This window comes from Bos grunniens, chromosome 18, assembly GCF_055505025.1.
Source record: "Bos grunniens cultivar Pamir isolate PY7600 chromosome 18, Bosgru_T2T1.0, whole genome shotgun sequence".
Taxonomy (NCBI): Eukaryota; Metazoa; Chordata; class Mammalia; order Artiodactyla; family Bovidae; genus Bos; species Bos grunniens.
The window spans coordinates 63,263,150-63,280,788 of NC_141182.1; the positions used below are offsets into that span (position 1 = coordinate 63,263,150).

At 54.8% G+C, this 17,639-nt stretch overlaps 1 pseudogene across 1 annotated transcript; it reads right to left on the reverse strand.

The window, feature by feature from the left end:
- Nucleotides 1–3,559: 3,559 nt before the first annotated feature.
- On the reverse strand, nt 3,560–8,824 carry LOC147354682 (leukocyte immunoglobulin-like receptor subfamily A member 6; annotated as a pseudogene). The gene is made up of 8 exons (XR_015146534.1): nt 7,936–8,824; nt 7,392–7,526; nt 7,200–7,235; nt 6,742–7,026; nt 6,294–6,596; nt 5,779–6,075; nt 5,271–5,573; nt 3,560–4,300 (listed from the first exon to the last, which is right to left on the reverse strand). The product of XR_015146534.1 is annotated as a leukocyte immunoglobulin-like receptor subfamily A member 6 (transcript).
- Nucleotides 8,825–17,639: the final 8,815 nt, after the last annotated feature.

Sequence of the window (17,639 nt, forward strand, 5' to 3'; positions counted from 1 at the left end):
GAACCACAGAGGGCAGCAAGACCCAGTAACTGGTGGAGGTCCAGGAAGCTAGTGATGGCAAGTGGGGGCTTCCTGGAGAAGGAGAGACCCAGACTGCTAGTGGGAGCACAGGAGTGGCGAGGGGCCAGGAAGGGGGAGTGGGTTTTCCTAAGAAAAGGAGTCATCCAGATGCTGTGCCCTGGTCACACAGGGTCTCATGCTCCCTGCGAGTGTGCCAGGATTGTATCCCTGAGGCAGTAGGCTCATTTTCAGGGAAGGAAGGTGTGAACACACAGCTGTTACTGAGACGGTCACCATCCTATAGGGACTGGACTCTCGGAGGATGGTGATGGTGATAAACGGTGATACAGCGCCAGTGTCAAGTCGACCAGTAGGTGATGAGTGGATCAGTATCTAGGAGGTTTATCGGGTTTTCTCATGTAAGCCATCCACAAATTCTACAACAAAATATATGCACAGTTAAATGGGATGAGTCAGGAAGACTTGCTTGTCATTATCATGGCTTAGAAGAAGTCTTGTCAGAAATCAACTGATCATGTGTATAGGTTTATATGTTGGCATTCCAAGCATCAGTGTGTCTCTTCTCAAGCCAGCACCACTCTGTTTTGATTACTGGAACTTTGTAGTAAGTGTTGAAATCAGAAAGGGTGCGGTTTCCAACTTTGTTCTTACTTTTCAAGGTTGCTTGGCTACCGTGGGTCTTTCTCAATGACCTTGACTTCAGCGAAATGACTTTCTTTTTTCTGCAGAGATACCCTTTGGGATTCAGATAGGGATTGAGTTAATTCTGCAGGACACCTTGAGAGTATTGTCCTCTTTACAACATTAATCTTCCACCCTACCATCCTGGAGTGTCTTCCCATTAATCCAGCTCTTTTCAGATGTTCCTCATGAGATGAAAAAACTACAGTGTGTAATTATTGCACCTCCTTTGATAAAGTCATTCCTGTGTATATTTCTCTTTTGGAGGCTGTTAATTTTCACCTAAATGAGTATGTTGAAATTGGCAGCCTCACTTCCTGGGGGTGTGACTTTTGGGAAATGGGGTCTTTGCAGTGTCATCATGTTGAGATCGTACTGCAGGGGGAGGGTCCTCCTGTGATATTTTAGGTGCTCCAGTTGGATGAATTGAAGAGGAACATGGAGAGGCATGCCGGAGACAACAGAGAGGCGCCAGGAGCTGCAGCCGCGTGGAGTGGAGGAGAATGATGAGAGGTTCTGCCCCAAACCAGGGGGTGCCTTGGCCAACAGACCCTGGAAAGAGGCAGTCAGGATTGTCCCTAGAACCTCCAAGGGACACCCTAATGCTGGGCTTCTCCCAAACTGTGATCAAATACACGCCTGTTGTCTTAATCCTCCCAGATGGTGGCAATGTCCCCCCGGCCCTCGGACACTAGTACAAGGTGGAAGAGTATTGTGCTGGCAAGACAGGGCTCTGAGGTCAACAGACTGGGCTCATTCCTGGACCTGCCCCGCTCTGTAGCTCTGAGCCCACTGCCTGTTCTCCGAACCTCAGCTTCCTCAAGTGAACACATGGGTGACGGTAGTCACGTCTTCCTGACGCTTATGAGGGGGACCAGATTGTCCCCTGCCTTGAAAACGTCACACAACTACAGGTCACTTTGGCGTCTGGAGGAGATCACACATTGCCGTGGGATATTTCTCCGGGGATCCTGGGAAACTCATCAATACGGCCTGGTCCTGGTCCCTACAGTACTTCTAGGCGACACAGTTTGATGGGATCTGTGGTGGTGGGGGGGGACACGGGCCCCTGTCCAGCCCGAGGACAGAAGCAGAGAGCGGGGGAGTGGGCTTGGGGGCCCTGCCCTGTCTGCGCCACCTCCAGTGACACTTTCTGTTGGGGCACTGGCAGTGCCCGTGCTTCAAGGACTGGGGCGGCTGTCCTATTCGGGAGGCTCAGGGTGCCTGGTGCTGCTGGAGCTCAGGGCGCCCCTCTTTCCCAGGCCTGAGTCATCACCTGCTCTGCTGTACCGCATGTCATCTGAGGCCCCGTTTTCCCCGGGGCAGTGCCTCATCATCTGGCTGGACTCAGTGATGCCAACTGGGCAGCTGAGGTCATGGTGTGTGGAAACACGCTGAGAGTGTGTGGAGTGTTTGCCATGACTGCTGGACGGCCACTTTGCTATGAATTGGTCCCTATGCAGGGGTTGGCTTTCCCCAGCCTGCTTCAGCCCCACCTCACTCAGGGGTGAGAAGCTAGGGAGGGTGATGGAGCAAAGGGACGGCTCATCAGTAAGGAGCCGCAGACAGGAGTCAGTACCCACGCATCAGAAGGGACAGGACTGCATTCCAGCAGCCCCTGAGCTTCCCTCTGACAGCTCCCCCACCCCCTCCCCAGTGTGTAAGGACCAGGAGGTCACGTGGGAGCTTTCCGTCCTCTAGTCCTAAAATTCGGCAAAGTTCTGCCTCCCCAAGTAACGCGTTTTGTCCCTTTATGCCCGTGTGAAGTCGCCTCAGTCGTGTCTGACTCTTTGCAACCCTATGGACCATAACCTGCCAGGCCCTGCTGTCCATGGGATTTCACAGACAAGAGTACTGGAGTGGCTGCCAGGCCGTCATCTGTCTCCTTTTGACTTTTATGCAATGGAGATCCTCGTGCACACACTTACAGCTTTTCTTCACTCATTAAGTAACATGCCTGAAAGTTGGTCTGTATTACTGTGGCAGTTCAACTTTTCTCTCATATAGAAGTCCGTTGCAGGGCTTCCCTGGCAGTCCAGTGGTTAAGAATCCACCTTCCAATGCAGGCAACATGGATTCCATCCCTGGTCAGGGAACTAAGACCCCAAGTGCCGAGGGGCAATTTAAACCCGTGTGCTGTGACTACTGAAGCTCGCGCTCCCTGGAGCCTGCCCACCACAACTAGGGTCTGCAGTGAAAGATCCCACACGAGGCAACAAGATCTCACATGCTGCGACTGGAACCTGACGCAGCCAAATAGATCAATAAAATATTTTTTAAAATGAAATTTTAAAGCTCCATCGCATGTATACACCAAAGCATTCATGTTTGTGAGGTTGTTTTCTGTGATCTGTCTGATATGAGCGACCCTCTGTCCTTACTCTCCTGCATGTGTACTGGTGGTTAGGCACAATTTCCCCCTCGGTTACATAACTCTGGGTGGGGGCTGTGTGTCTCTCCCTTTTAACTGATGGTTGTTATTTCCTCCTCAAATTACTGAGGCAATTTGCACTCCAAGCTGTAAGGTATTGGAGCCAAAGTGCTCCATGTTTTCTCCCGCAACTGGTACTTGCATTGTTTTCTCTTTCCCTCTCATCTGAATGGATTAAGGTTTTGGCATCTGATTTCATGGAAAGTGGGGCTTGAAACTGACATGGAAATGATCTAACCTAACACAAAGGACACATCTGTGCGCGTGGGGCCATCGGTAGGGGCTGGCTGGATTAGACCCGCTCCTGTGGGAAAGTCAGCCTGCTCCTTCCTTCCCACTGGGCCTTCAGCGTGTTCACCCAGGCTCCTTGAGGTTGGCCACGGAGAGCGTTTGCACCAAAGGAGACACACAGCTTGCACACCTGGGCTCTTTATAAACTGTTGTATTCCTTAGCCGTTTACCAGCAGAGCACCTGGCTGTCACTTCAAACGCCAGGGTGTCCCCTCGCAGTGATGGTGTCTGCAGAAACGACACTGGGTGTCACCTGATGAGGAGAGCAGGGCGTGAGGGGTCTGGGGGGTTCAGGGAAGAGTTCTGGATCCATCTGTTCCCAATGGGGCCCCACCTTCACCCATTTATTCAGTTACTTAAATGAAGTTCTGTTTCAGAGCAAAGGGATGGAGGTCATTGCACACACCAGAGACGGCGGGCATTAAAAATGAAGTTCACATCCTTCATGAGAGTGGACAGAGCCTGCCGGCGTGCAGGGTGAGGACCTGCTCCTGCCATTGGGATGAGCCTCAGGCCCGGGGGTGGTAGGAGCCGGGAGTCGGGGCGTCCTCCCCAGGAGGGAGGGGGACCCCTGTGAGCAGAGGCTGAGCCCCCAGGGGCCTCCTCCCGCCCCCGCGGAGCATCTCACATCTCTCCCCCAGGGTCTCTGCAGACAGCGCACCCAGCACGCACCACAGAGGCTCTTCCAGAAGCTCCCAGGCGGGAAGCTGGCGTCCCGGGATGCTGAGCTTCGGGCAGTGCGAGGCCTCGGTGCTCAGCTCCGGGCCGCATCTAGGGCTCCTCCGTGGTCGTGCCGAGCCTGGCAGAGCAGGACCCCGAGGAGCAGCAGGACCGAGGCCACGAGGCCCATCCGGATGAGATTCTGCACCGTGTAGTCTGGGATGAGGGCGCACAGGTCAGCGCAGGCCCCGTTACCCAGAACCGGGGTGTGCACCCAGGGCACCTGCATCCCGTGAGAGGACGTGGCCCCAAGCCCAGCCCCTGAAGGGGACAGTGTCCTCATCCCCACTCGCAAGTCTGACTGCGGTGCTGGGGGAGGGTGTCAGCGGGGCCCGAGTGTCCTGAAGAGAGGCTGTGGGTGGGCCATGTCCTCCTCGGGAGCCTCCCGGGGCCTCTCTATCTTACTGTCTCAGACGTTCCTGCTCAGGACCCTGAGCTGCCGGAGCTCAGACAGCACAGGGTGGGGCCCGCCCCTTAGCTGTGGTCTGTGGGGTCCCGGGGTGGGGGCCGCCCCTGAGCAGTGGTATGCGGGGTCCCATGGACCCACCACCGCCCACCACAGGCGCTCACTCAGCCCTCTGTGTCTGCCGGCTGGACTCTGCCCGGGGAGGGGGCAGGATGGGGTGGGGCGGGCCTGCTCCTCCCCAGACTGACCCCCCATCCAGCAGCCTCAGGCCCCTGCAGCCTGTGGCTCCCAGGCCATCTCTGCCCGACTCCCCGCCGGCCCTTGACGATTGAGGGGCCTTGTCCCCCCACAGAATCTCAAGGCGCCCTGGGGTGGGCTCTCTCCCCTGAGCACAGAGCCTCGAGATTCCCCAGGTTCGGATTTGGGTCTGTGGCTGGGAGACTGGGTCCTGGGAATAAGCCCAGGAAGGCGTACGCCGGGCTGACCCAGGGTCCCCACCTCACTCCCCTCTGCCATGCACGGCCCTGTGGCCTCCCCGAGACCCTCACACTGCCCACCTGGCCCTCCGAGACCCCAGTGCGGGAAGAAGGGGCAGGGCGCGGGCTCCGAGGCCCCTCAAGCAAGGGGCCCCTCCCTTAGCGCCCCCTCCTCCACCACCGCCTGGCGCTCCCAGGGCAGAGCCCCGAGCTGCCGAGTGAGACGGACAGACCAGGGCCTCACCTGAGACCACGAGCGCCAGGGGCTCACTGGGCTGTGACAGCAGGTAGGGGTCTGTGCTGAGTGAGCGGTAGCACCTGTAGGTGCCCCCGTGGGCTGAGGTCACAGGGCTCAAGGAGAACTCGGCCTGGTACCGCCCGTCTTGGTCCTGGGAGCGCAGACGCAGGGGGCGATCGGCTTCCCCCTCCTTGGACAGAAGGAAGGTGTCCGTCCTCTCTCCTGACTGACACAGCAGGGTCACGGTCTCCCCCAGGGCCACCTAGGGGCCCGGCTGCACCAAGAGGGAGGGGCTGTCTCTGAGCCATCCTGCAGAGAGGAAGGGGGTGCGGGCACCGGCCCGGGTTCTGAGCTAGACTCTGCGGGCCTCTCTGGCCCCTCAGTGCTGTCTCTGTTTCTCCGAGTCTCTCTGTCCCTCCCTGGGACCCCTCCCCCTGGTCCCAGCCTCACCCCTGGGGCTCCCCGGTGGGGCCTGTGCAGAGTCTGGTCCCCGACTGACCTGCTGGCTCCTCACCTGCCACCAGCAGCTCCAGGGTCTCACTGGGGGCCGACCACTCGGAGGAGAGGCTGTGTCCACCGTAGCATCTGTACTGGCCCCCGTGGATGGTGCCCACCGGGCCCAGGGGGAAGTCGGCCTGAGCGAGCCCCCCCTGGGGCCTCTGGGCAGGGCGCTGGGGGAGGTCCTGTTCCCCCTCCTTGGACAGAGCGAATCTGGTGTAGCCGATGTCAGAGCGACACTGAAGGGTCAGGTTCTGTCCAGAGGTGACGACAGGGCCCTGCGGGGTCAGGAGGGAGGGCTTCCCAGACAGCCCTGGGGAGAGACACGCACTGGGTTGTAGGGACTGCTTCCCACATGGACCCCCCTTCTCCCGTCCCGGCCCCAGGCCTCGCTGTGTCTCAGTCTGTGTGTCTGTCCTGTGAGCCCCACGCTCCTCTCCCCACCTTCTCACAGGGGCTCCCCTGGGAGCAGAGACCCCAGTACATTGTCTTGTCTGCACAAATGTATGGGGTCAGGACGGGATTCCTCACCTGGGACCAGGAGCTCCAGGGGGTCGCTGGGGGCCGACCACACCCGGGGGGTGTCCCTGTAAAAGCCGTAGCATCTGAACATCCACCCGTGCCCGGGGGTCACAGGGCCCACTGGGAACAGGGCCTGGGTCTGCCCGTCGGGGCTTCACTGTCCATCCAGTGTTCAAGAGACCTCATCTTCTCCTTTCTTGGTCAGAAGGAATCTGTTAAATCCCCAACGGGAGCCGCACTTGAGGGTCATGTTCCTTCCTGAGGTCACCACAGGGCTCGGCAAGGCTGAGAGGCTGGGTTTGCCGTAGGATCCTAGGAGAGAAGGAGGCAGCTGGTTCCGTGGGGCCCCCACCCTCCCCTCCCCTCCCCTCCCCAGGGCTGGGCTGTGAGAGGGACAGCCCCTGAGAGCAGACCCCCTTCTCGAGGGCAGAGCCCGAGGCCCCCGAGTGTCCCTCACCTGTCACCACCAGCTCCAGGGGGTCACTGGGCTCTGACCAGCCAGTGGGGGTGCTGTAGTAGCACCGATAGCTCCCTGCGTGGTCCTGTCCCATGTGTTGGATGGAGAACCTGGCCTTGTCCCGGGGCTCCAGGGGTTTCTGTCTGTCCCAGAGAACCGGGCTTCCCTCTTTATCAAGACGGAACCCCTGGGCCCACAGGGTCCCCCAGCACCAGATGGTCACAGGGCTCCCCCAGAGGACCACAGAGCCGGGCTCAGCCCAGATGGTGGATTTGGGGAGGGTCCCTGGAAGGAAATCAGAGGCGGGCTCACCAGGCGTCCACCCCAGGCCCTGGCTCTCAGCCCAGACCTCCCAGACTCCCCCTCCATGAGCCCCGAGCTGCCCTCCCCCTGCCCACAGCCTGGGGGTGACCCTTGTCCCCACGAGAGGAGGGAGCCAGGCCCTGAGACAGACTCACCGGCCTGCACTTGGGTCCTCAGGCCCACACTCAGCCCTGGAAGAGAGCGCCCTGTGAAAGGTCTGCCCTCAGATCTGAGCAGCGCCTCTCCTCCCCGGGAGCCTCCTGGGCCCTGGGGTCCCCTGACGGAGCAGGCTTGCTGGGGGGGGGGTCCCTCCAGACCAGGGCTCCCCCTGCGCCTCCTCACCTCACCGAGACAGAGCAGGGCGGGGAGCGCGGGGGCCATGGCGTCTCCTCCCTGCGGTCCAGGCTGTGAGGATGGAGGAGACCTAGGTGTCCTCTGGACAGACAGACCACAGGGTGTGTCCTCTCCAGGGCTGGTGCTTCCTGTCATGCGATTGTCACATCAGCATCCCCGCAGGAAGGGACCGACCCTCCCCAGAGCCGGGCCCTAGTTTCTGCAGGCTGAGGCTGGAGTGGGCAGTGGGTTCGACAGACATTTCAGACCACTTCTGGGGCCTCCCGTAACTCTAAGCTGCCCTAAGCCTTCCTGGTCTGATGGCTTTTCTCCCCCCAAGCATCTGCACCTATTTCTCGGTGTTGGCCATGTGCCTGGCTTAGAGGTACGTCTCTGGGCACGACAGATTCAGACCCTGAGCTTGCAGAGTTCAGACTGGCAAACAAAGAAGCAAACAGCAACGGCCACCAAAACCCCCTCAGATACTCTGTGTGTTTGCTTCCTGTGGCTACAGAGCAGCTGCTGGAAGTCACCGAGTTAAACCGACACAGTAATTACCTTCCACTCTGGAGGTCAGAAGTCCACACTGGAAACCCCGGCATTAAAACCGCAGTGTCGTCAGGCTGCGTTCCTCCCAGTCACTCGGGGGAAATGTCTCCCCTCACCTTCTCAAGCTTCTACAAACGACCCTCTCCCTGGCATCACCCCTCCCATCTTCAAAGCCGGCAGTCACAGCTCTCCAGCTTCTGCTCTCAAGTCACATGTGTTCTGGCTGTGTCTTCCTTGCCTCCTTGTTTCACCCATAAGGACCTTGGTGGTGACAGGGGACCCCCTGTTCCCCGGATAATCCAGGACTGTCTCCCTATCTCCACCACTGAGAAGGCGTGTTAGGGGATCTGAAAGGGAAATTCAAGGCTCATCCTCAAATAACCAAATGATGATAATAAACACATGACTCACTCTCCTTCCCCATGGAGTGGGGCTGAGCAGGGTGACGAGTGCTGAAATCACAGCGACTCTCCTGCCCACCCTGGACTGATCAGAGGGACAGGATGACAGAGCCTGGGAGGCCACGCTGACCATGAGGATGCCGTGGGCAGGTGCCCGTCACCCCCAGCGTGCGTTTCAATGCTGAAATTTTCACCAGAAGTCGAGCAGCTCTTCCCCTACATGTCAGTCTCCAAGGCCATCCCACAGAAGATGTAAGAATCCTTTTTGTTCAGCAAACAATTTCCACCCATCATAAACCCAGACATGTGCTCCAGGCTTGGTCCAAATGTGCCATGAGGTGATGAGAGCCCAGTGCTGGGCTTAGGGCTGGGCGGTCAGAAGATCAGCGGCTCCTGCCCAAGGTCTGAGCCCCTCCTGGTCTTGAATGGCTTGTGTTCCTCTCGAGTCTCTGGCTCAGGGCCACCTGTCTGGACACAGTGAAGTTTCCATCAGTCTCCCAACCAGAGACCCGGGCTCCTCCCCTCACAAGGGTGATGAGACCGGTGCCGGTGCTGGGCGCTGGGAGAGGGGGAGCCGCCGAGAAAGGAGGCATGAGGCACACAGCACAGGAGCCAGACCACTCTGGTCAGATGCGGGCTGTGCACTGGGGGCAGAGTACCAGCCAAGCCGTGCTGTCCTTGTTTCTTCTTATCAGGGATTGCGGGTGCACTCGGCGTGCCCTGGGTTTCCCCAGAGTGAAGCTGTGGTTTGCCCTTTGTGATCAGTCACTGGGGTGCGGGGAGATATTGATACTCTGAGAGTTTGAACATACCACGTTCCTCATTAAACATTCACTTAATAATATTAGCAGCTACTGACCTTGTGCTGTAGCCACATGTCTTCTCCCAGAGCATCCGTTTGCATGTAAACCACACTGTGTATAATACCCCACTGCTTTGAAATACCTGAGGAATACGGCTGATTCTTTCTTGTTTCTTTTCCCAGACTAAGGAGATGCACCTAGGCTTTCTTACTGCCTCATGACTCAGAGGCTCTATTGTGTATGTGCTATTTAAAAAAATGTTTTTAAAATTTTTTAATGTGAACCAATTTTAAAGCCTTTGTTGAGTTTGTTGCAATATTGTCTCTCTTTCTGTTTTGGCTTTTTGGCTGTTGGGCATATGGGATCTTAACTGCTCTACAAAGGATGGAACCCGGGGCATTGGAAGGCGAAGTCTAACCACTCGGCCAGCAGAGAAGTCCCTGTGTGGTGTGTTTTAACTTCTGGTTGAGCTCATCCCTTCTGCCTGCATACTGCTTCTCTAGTTGTTATACTGTCATACTGCTTCAACTAGTGTTTCCTAGTTGTTATTTTTCCATATAAAGTTTAGTATCAATTTGTCTAGTTTTTGAAAAAATGCTTGTTAGTGCATTTTGAAGACTGGGGCTCATTTATAAATTAGCTGAAGAAGAACTGGCATATTTGTCATGTCCACGGATGCTGTCCAAGGATCGGATGTAGCTCTTCACTTCTTCAAATCTGATTTTTGTGCCACTCAGGAATGTTTGAAAGATAGACACTTACATGGGCTCAGTTTTGCACAGTTTGTATTACATTCATCCCTTGGAATTTTCCTCTGCTGTTGTTTTGGTTATTCCTACTCAGGGGAAGCTGGGATTTCTTTGTGGATCTGAAAGTGGTTGGTTCATAGAAATTAATTCTATAGTGACTACAAGTCTGACTTTTTGATGGCTGAGTGACTCTCACTGCGGTGTCTCGAGGACTCTCCAGTCCGCTTCCCTCTGCTCCCTGCACCACTCAGCCGCCCTCCCCCTTCCCTTCCCCTCCCCTCCCCCTCCCCCTCCCCTCCCCTCCCCCTCCCCCTCCCCTCCCTCCCCCTCCCCCTCCCCCTCCCCTCTCCCTCCCCTTCCCCTCCCCCGTCCCCAGGTGGCCCAGCTCCCCCCAGGTCTACACATACAAGTTCTCCCTGGTGTCCAGGGTCTTGCAAGAACTGTCTCATCCCTCCTCTCCCGCTCTGTTTGCCCCTCAATGTCCCCACCAGAGAAGAACACATCGAATTCCTGTGAGGACAGGGCTTGCACTGCCAAAAATTCAGTGAAAACAAGCAAGCAAAAACAAGTGGTGATGGGCCTGAGTCTTCTAATATTCCCCTTTTTTTGTTTGTTTGTTTGTTTTGGCAGGGAGGGGACAACTGGCCTGGTTTCCTGGCACCTAGAGAACAGTGAAAATTCTGTGTAAATGCAAGAATTGTAAAGATATGTCTAATTTGGGGAGCCTGTAACAGTACAAAATAAGAATCTAAAAGTGTAAAACCATCATGAAAACAACAGGAATGAGCTCTTTCTCTGTGGCCAGGATTCGGGACGTTTCCTTAAGGGCTGATGGAACCAGATGACGCCCTGACAGGCAGCCCTTTGGTTACTGCCCGTCTTCCCATTGGCCTTCCAGAATGTTCTCGCATGTTGCTCCCTCCATCTAGCAGGCCAGCTCTCCTCGAGGCCCCCCTCATCTGGGCTCTGTGCCCCTAGTCGAGGCAGGGGCCCAGGCCACTCCCAGTGCATTAACTGCTGCTGACCTCTGAGGCTAGACTTTCAGCAGTTTCTACTGGTACGGCCTGAAGTGACCTAGAGTTGTGGTCTGATCTAGGAGGTTAGTAACCATCGTTCCGCTCTGTTCTCCTCAAAGGGTGAGAAGACCATCTGACTTCCGAACTGAAACGCTGGTTGGGAGGGAAAAGAGGAAGTAGGGACTGAAAGAGGCATTGTCTTCCGGTCCAGAAGGCAAAGATGCAGAGGGTTTTGGAAGGGGTGAAGTCAAGTTCACAGACTGGATTCAATCCGTTGAACAGAGGTTTTCAAGCATGTGTTTTTAGCCTCTGGTTCAGATCCCTGTGGTGACCTGCCCTTTCGTTTTTGATGTGGTTGATGGCTCTGTAGGTGTCAGAACCACTTTCAGCCCGACCTTGAAGAACGTAGCCATCCCTGGGACGATTCCAAGCAGTGGGGAACAGAAGCCCATGAATACATTCCCAAGTGTCACTGCCTTTGGAGGGAAGACCCTGCAGGGCGTTCTCTACACTCTCCGAGGTCCTGGTGGAGTCCCCTGCCATCACCTCCTGCATGGACCTCAGGCTTCTCTACCAGGAATTCCTTTCCTTCACACTCTCCCTGCCCCACTCGGCCTTCTTGCTTCTCAGATAAACTACCTACACTTCCATCCTTGTCTTGGGTCGTGCTTCCAGGGTAACTCACAGCAATTCAGGGACTGGAAAATGCCATGAGGTGTTTTGGGTTTGTTTTTTCCAATGACATCGTCTCTTCTCTGACTGCTCAAGATCACTCACCTTAACCGCTCCATGACTTGCCCTTTTGTTCATCCTTCACCATTCAGCAATCTTATCCCTGTTCACTAAAGAAATATTTAAGCATGTCAACCCATGGCCATCCCAGGAAATGAGGAGATAAAATTGAGAAAAAACCCATGTATTCCCTGCCCTCAAGCAAGGTCTGGTGTCATAGAAAAACTAAATGAACAAAACAATTACACAGATAAGTGTTTCTAGCAAGATCTGTCATAACCAGACTCAACCTGAGTCTGGATGAAGCAGGCATAGTATTAACTCATCATAGATAGAAACATGATAGGTAGATAAATAGGTGAATTGATTGATAAGTAGCTAGATGATGCATAGACACTTAAATATATAGATAGTTACATAGACACATAGGTAAACAGCTACACAGAAACATACATAGCTATATAGGTAAATACACAGATACATGGTTACATAGATACATGGATAATTACATAAATAACCAGACCACAAGGTCGGGTATTGGTGGAGAAACTTCCCTGCACCGCTTCTGGTCCTAACAGGCTGACAGTACTCAAAGCGCTCATTTCCTCGCTCAAACACTTAGATTTCCCAGCGCAAAAGGAGAAAGAAAACTCTCCTGTCAACATCACATTGTTCCATCAGGAGGCGCCCAGACAGGCTCTCGGTCCCGCCTCCCTCACGCCCGCCGGGGTAGATGCACACCTCAACTGTGAAGCTTGGTCTCTGCCAACCCCCACCCACCCCACTCCCCGTATCCTGTGACCCTGGGCTGCACTCTCCATGCTCACCCTGCCTCCCAGCTGGCTCAGATCACTTCTAAACCGAAAGCCTTCAGTCTACAGATGTGGGTGAACTAAGGAAACAATTACGTTTGTCCAACGTGGGTGGGCGGGGCTTCTTGGACTGGCGAGTGTGCACAGAACCCGACGGGTCTGGGACGGTGGCTGGATTCTTGCCTGCACCCCACGGGGCTCACAGGACACGGGCCCTATGACGAGGCAGGGGTGGCCTGGCGCCCCCGCCCCCTGAGTCCTACCATCACGACACCCAGGGGAGGGGCCGGCCTTGTGAGGAGGAGACTGGGGAGGGGGGTCCGACGCGGAGGGAGGGAGAGACCCGGGGTTTCTCAGAGTCACAGCCCCAGAGAGGGGCTTGTTGAGCCTAGGGCACCAAAGCCAGGCTCACAGGCAGAGCTGGGTGTTCAGGAAGGGACCTCCTCGGGATGCTGGGGTCAGCAAGGCAAGGTCTGATAGAGATGGAGGGCAGTGATGTCCTGTCCGAGGGGTCAGTCTGTCCAAGCGCTCAGGCCTGTGGCCGGTCCCAGGTCTTGCTGCATTCAAGCCCGCGGGGCCCTCAGCCCCAGTGGTTGCTTCTGTTCAAGGAGAAGACAGCCAGGCTGTTGGTGTCTGAAATCCTTCCCAGCATCAAGGTCCTCGTGCCTTAGGAGTCTTGACCCAAGCCCCACATCTGCCCAGACCACCCCCCTTGCGCCCCCAGCCCAGCTGACCAGCTCCTCCAAGAAAAAGGGAACCCAGGAAAGGGGCGGCGTGGCTGCCCCAGAGGGCCCCCGGCAGGCTGCAGGAAGCCAGGCTCTTCGGTCAGTCACTGTCCTCTGAAAAGCACTTCCCTTTCTGCATGAAAACAGCCATCCGCCTCATTTCCTCCCTCAAATCAAGATGAGATGGGCCACACACCCTGTGTCGAAACTCACCCACGTGCAGACACTCAGACAAGGCAACCCTGCCCACCGTTGACTGCCGACCAGACCTGTCACTCATTTTTAAACCATGTCACCCCAGGTAGGAAAGTCAGTGGGGGGGGGGAGGGGCACTATTGGCAGAGGGCAGGGCCCCGTGGAACCTGCCACAAACCTATGCATGTTGTCATGGAAGGAGCATGCATGCAAGGTGCTGTGGGTGGATTTTTAAGTGAAAAAGCAGTAAACGTGCCTCTCAATTATTTTTCTTGTTGGGAAAGAAAACAATGATACATGTGTTCAAAAAAACGGGATGCATGCATGCTAAGTCGCTTCAGTCCGACTCTTTGCAGCCCCATGGACTGTAGCCTGCCAGGCTCCTCTGGTGAGATTCTCCAGGGATTCTCCAGGCAAGAATACTGGAGTGGGTGGCCATTTCCTTCTCCAGGGCATCTTCCTGGGACTGAACCTGCATCTCTTACATCTCCTGCATTGGGAGGCAAGTTCTTACCACTAGCGCCACCTGGGAAGCCCCCCCCCCCAAAAAAAGGGGGATAAATAATAACAAGAGTTTGCATTTGTCTAGCTCTTTCTCCACCCCTTCCCTTTTTTGGCTGAATGTTGTTACCTTTACTCTGTGGTCTGGTTCGGATTCAGATTCAAGAAGCGACCCAACCTCAGTGTCACCCACACTCTGCCCCCAGACCTCCTCAGTAGGTTCTGTTCTCACCAGCTCTGAGGGTTCAGACAACGTGGTTGCTTATTCAACAAGCCCGGTTAGAACGTGTGTTGTTGTTGTTGTTGTTCAATCGCTAAGTCATGTGCGACTCTTTTCAACCCCGTGGACTGTAGCCTGCCAGGTTCCTCTGTCCATGGGATTCTCCAGGCAAGAATACTGGGGTGGGTTGCCATTTCCTTCTCCGGGGGATCATCCGAACCCAGGGATCGAACCCGTGTCTCCTGCCTTGGCAGGCTGACTGTTTACTATCTGAGCCACCAGGGAAGCCCTTATGATATCCCATCTATTATTCAAACTGGGTGTCTCTTCATTAAGTCATTCAGATTTTGAATAATTTGATTCTAAACTCACCATTAATCACTAACTCTAAAATTATTTTTTAATTGACATATAGTTGACTTGCAATGTCACGTTAGTTTCAGGTGTTACAAAGTGAAGTGAACACCTGAAAAGTGACTCGGACATGTATCTTCTTCAGGTTCTCCTCCGTTATACATTATCACCAGATATTGAATATAGTTCCCTGTCTCTACAGTAGGTCCTTGTTGTCTCTCTCTTTTTTTATAATCTTGTCTATTGATCCATGGCTGCACTGGGTCTTCACTGCGGTGCGGGCTTTCTCTAGTCGTGGTAAGCAGGGGGCCCTCTAGTGGTGCGCGGGCTTAGTTGCCTCGCCGCACGTGGACTCTTCCCAGACCAGGGATGGAACCCGTGTCCCCTGCACTGGCAGGCGGATTCTTAACCCCTGGACCGCCAGGGAAGCCCCGGATATCTATTTTATAGAGCAGTGTGTGTCTGCTAATCCACGTCTCCCATTTTACCCCTTCCCCTAATCACTAGTTCTTTATCAGGAGGCTCCAGGTTTTGATAAGAGATTCTGTCAGTGAGCGCTCGGAACCATTAGAACAAAACACAAACCCCTCCGGAAAAGGAATTTTTATACAATTTTCTATGATTCTTGACTTTTTTATAATTCAGAGAATCATTCATTTTGACTATTTTAACTTTTTATCATATTATGAATCAACATACCACCTTTCTATTCATGGGGTCGCAAAGTAGGACACGACTGAGTGACTGATCTGATCTGATCTTTCTGGAATCAATGGTTTCCCACTGATGGGACTCTGCTATGTAAAACCAAAGTGCCGTTAGAGGCCTTAGTGGGGATGGCATTCCTTAGGAAATTAAAATGTGGAGATGTTAGATAGTACTGCAAATAAATGAATGTATCATCATTGGCATGTATTAATTTTGGGTGAGTGTGCATATGTGTGCAGGCCCATGTGTGTGCATGTATTTGTGTGCATGGGTGTGTACACATGTGTGCATGTGTATGTAGATTATTAGCACTGTAGTTCAGTAGAAGAAATGAAATGGAATTATTTTTAATTGATTAAAAGAAATTAATTTATTTTAATTAAAAGAAAATTTAAAATTTTAAGTTAAATTTATTTATTTTCAGTTGAAGGGTAATTGCTTTACAGTACTGCATTGGTTTCTGCCAAACATCAACAAGAATCAGAGAAATGGCTTTTTTGATATTTATTTATCTGGTTGCGCCAGGTCTTACCTGCAACACGAGGGATCTTCGGTCTTCTTTGGGACACGGGATTTTCGGTCTTCTTGCAGCTTGCAGGACCTTTGACTGTCCCACGTGAACTCCTAATCGCACCATGCGGGGTCTAGCTCCCTGACCAGGGGTGGAACGCGGGCCCCCTGCATCGAGAGTGCTGAGTCCTACCCGCCAGACCAGCAGGGAAGTCCCTGAAACGTCTTTACTTGTCTGGCACTGATCTGGTCCCCGGAGCGGCCCCCGCTTAATGGCAGCACACACACACACACACACACACACACACACACCCTGCCAGAGTTTGATACTTAGCCCCTGCCAAGCAGTATAAACACACCCCGTGGCATTTATTCCACCTCTGTGTTTCCCTGTCAACGCTCCACCAGGATGGTACCCAGGGGAGAGGGAGCAGTCATTCGCACCACAGGGAAGACTCCAGGCCCCCGCTGGCACTGCGTCCGAGCTGACCAGCCATGCGGGCCTCGCTCACAGGCTGCTGGAGGCTGACGTCTGCGGGCGCCGGTCAAGGGAGATCCATCCTCGCTCGGCTCCCTGGGGGCCTGGGGACCCTTCAGGTCATCGAGGTGAGCTCTTCGTCCCCGGGAGCTCAGTGTCTGAGCATCTGTCCCTGCCCTCTCGCACCCAGGCGACGTCTCTCCTCCCACCACGAGGGGGCCCACTGTGACCCCCGTCACTCACCCCAGTGAACACACGGGAGCGGGCAGGGTCGGAGCGCGAGGTGGAGCCTGGCTGCCTGACCACGCAGCACTGCCCGGCTCGTCCTCCAGGTGGCGCCCGAGGGCCTCAGAGCAGTAGGGGCCGCCCTCCCCGCGGGAATGTCCTTGCACCGCAGGGCCCTGAGTCCATCCCCGGCTCGGGAGGCCACAGGATCAGGAAGAAGAGACTATCCCTGACTTCGTGTTTCCTGTCCTCTCTCCGGGCCAGTCTTCTCTTCCCACCTGCTTCCCAGGTGGGAAAGGTTTTTCTTTTACCTTTGTCTTTATTTCTCCTAAACCCTGTCTGCTCCCCACTGTGGGCTGGACTCATAAAAATCCTTTTCAGTGGGGCAGACAGCACCATGTCAACCATCCATGAGCCGGGCGGGGGCATAGAATATTCAGGAACGTCTCCAGGAACGCCAGCCCTCCACACTTCTCTCTGCTAAGCACCCACCTGTCGGCGAGTCTGCCTGAGGTCAGGGTCATGCCATGTTTTAGGGGAAATGCACCATTCTAACTGTGATCATTAACATATGTGTCAACCTGCCTGGGCTAAGGAGCCTCGAGAGCTGGTAAAACAGTATTTCTGGGCGTGACTGCGAAGGAGACTCTGGAAGAGATGAGCTGAGTTTAGTGGCTGAGAGAAGGGGTCCACCCTCACAATGTGGGCATCTCCAGCCCTCAGACTCAGAGCCCCTGGTTCCCGCCTCCCCAGCCCCAGGCTGGGCCTGACACCTCCGCCCTCCCGGTCTAGGCCTTTACACCCACACTGACGCTGTCACACACCCACACTGATGCTGTCACACACGCACACTGACGCTATCACACACCTACACTGATGATGTCACCCGCTTTTCTGGGTCTGCAGCAGGTCCTGGGGCGGACTCTCCACCTCCTGAACCCTGAGAGTCTGTTCCCATGATGGCCTCCTCTCAGAAATCCCCATACAACTGTGTGATGACCTGTCCGTCCTGGAGAGTCCTGAATAATACGGTAATGGTGGGAAAATAACAGACAGAGACAGAGAGGAACACAGAGAGAGGCAGAGAGAGAGTGAAATAGGGAAACAGCACAAGAATGGAACCGGAGGAAACAAAGAGTTAGGACGCAGGTCTCTGCAGGAACTAACCACGAGTGTGAATAAGAAATGAAAGATCAGTACTAATAATGAGCTGGGGGCTGGGCACCCTCCTCTGAGCCAGGACAGAAACCTCCTGGCTGTCGAGATACAGCCGGCCCTGAGGTC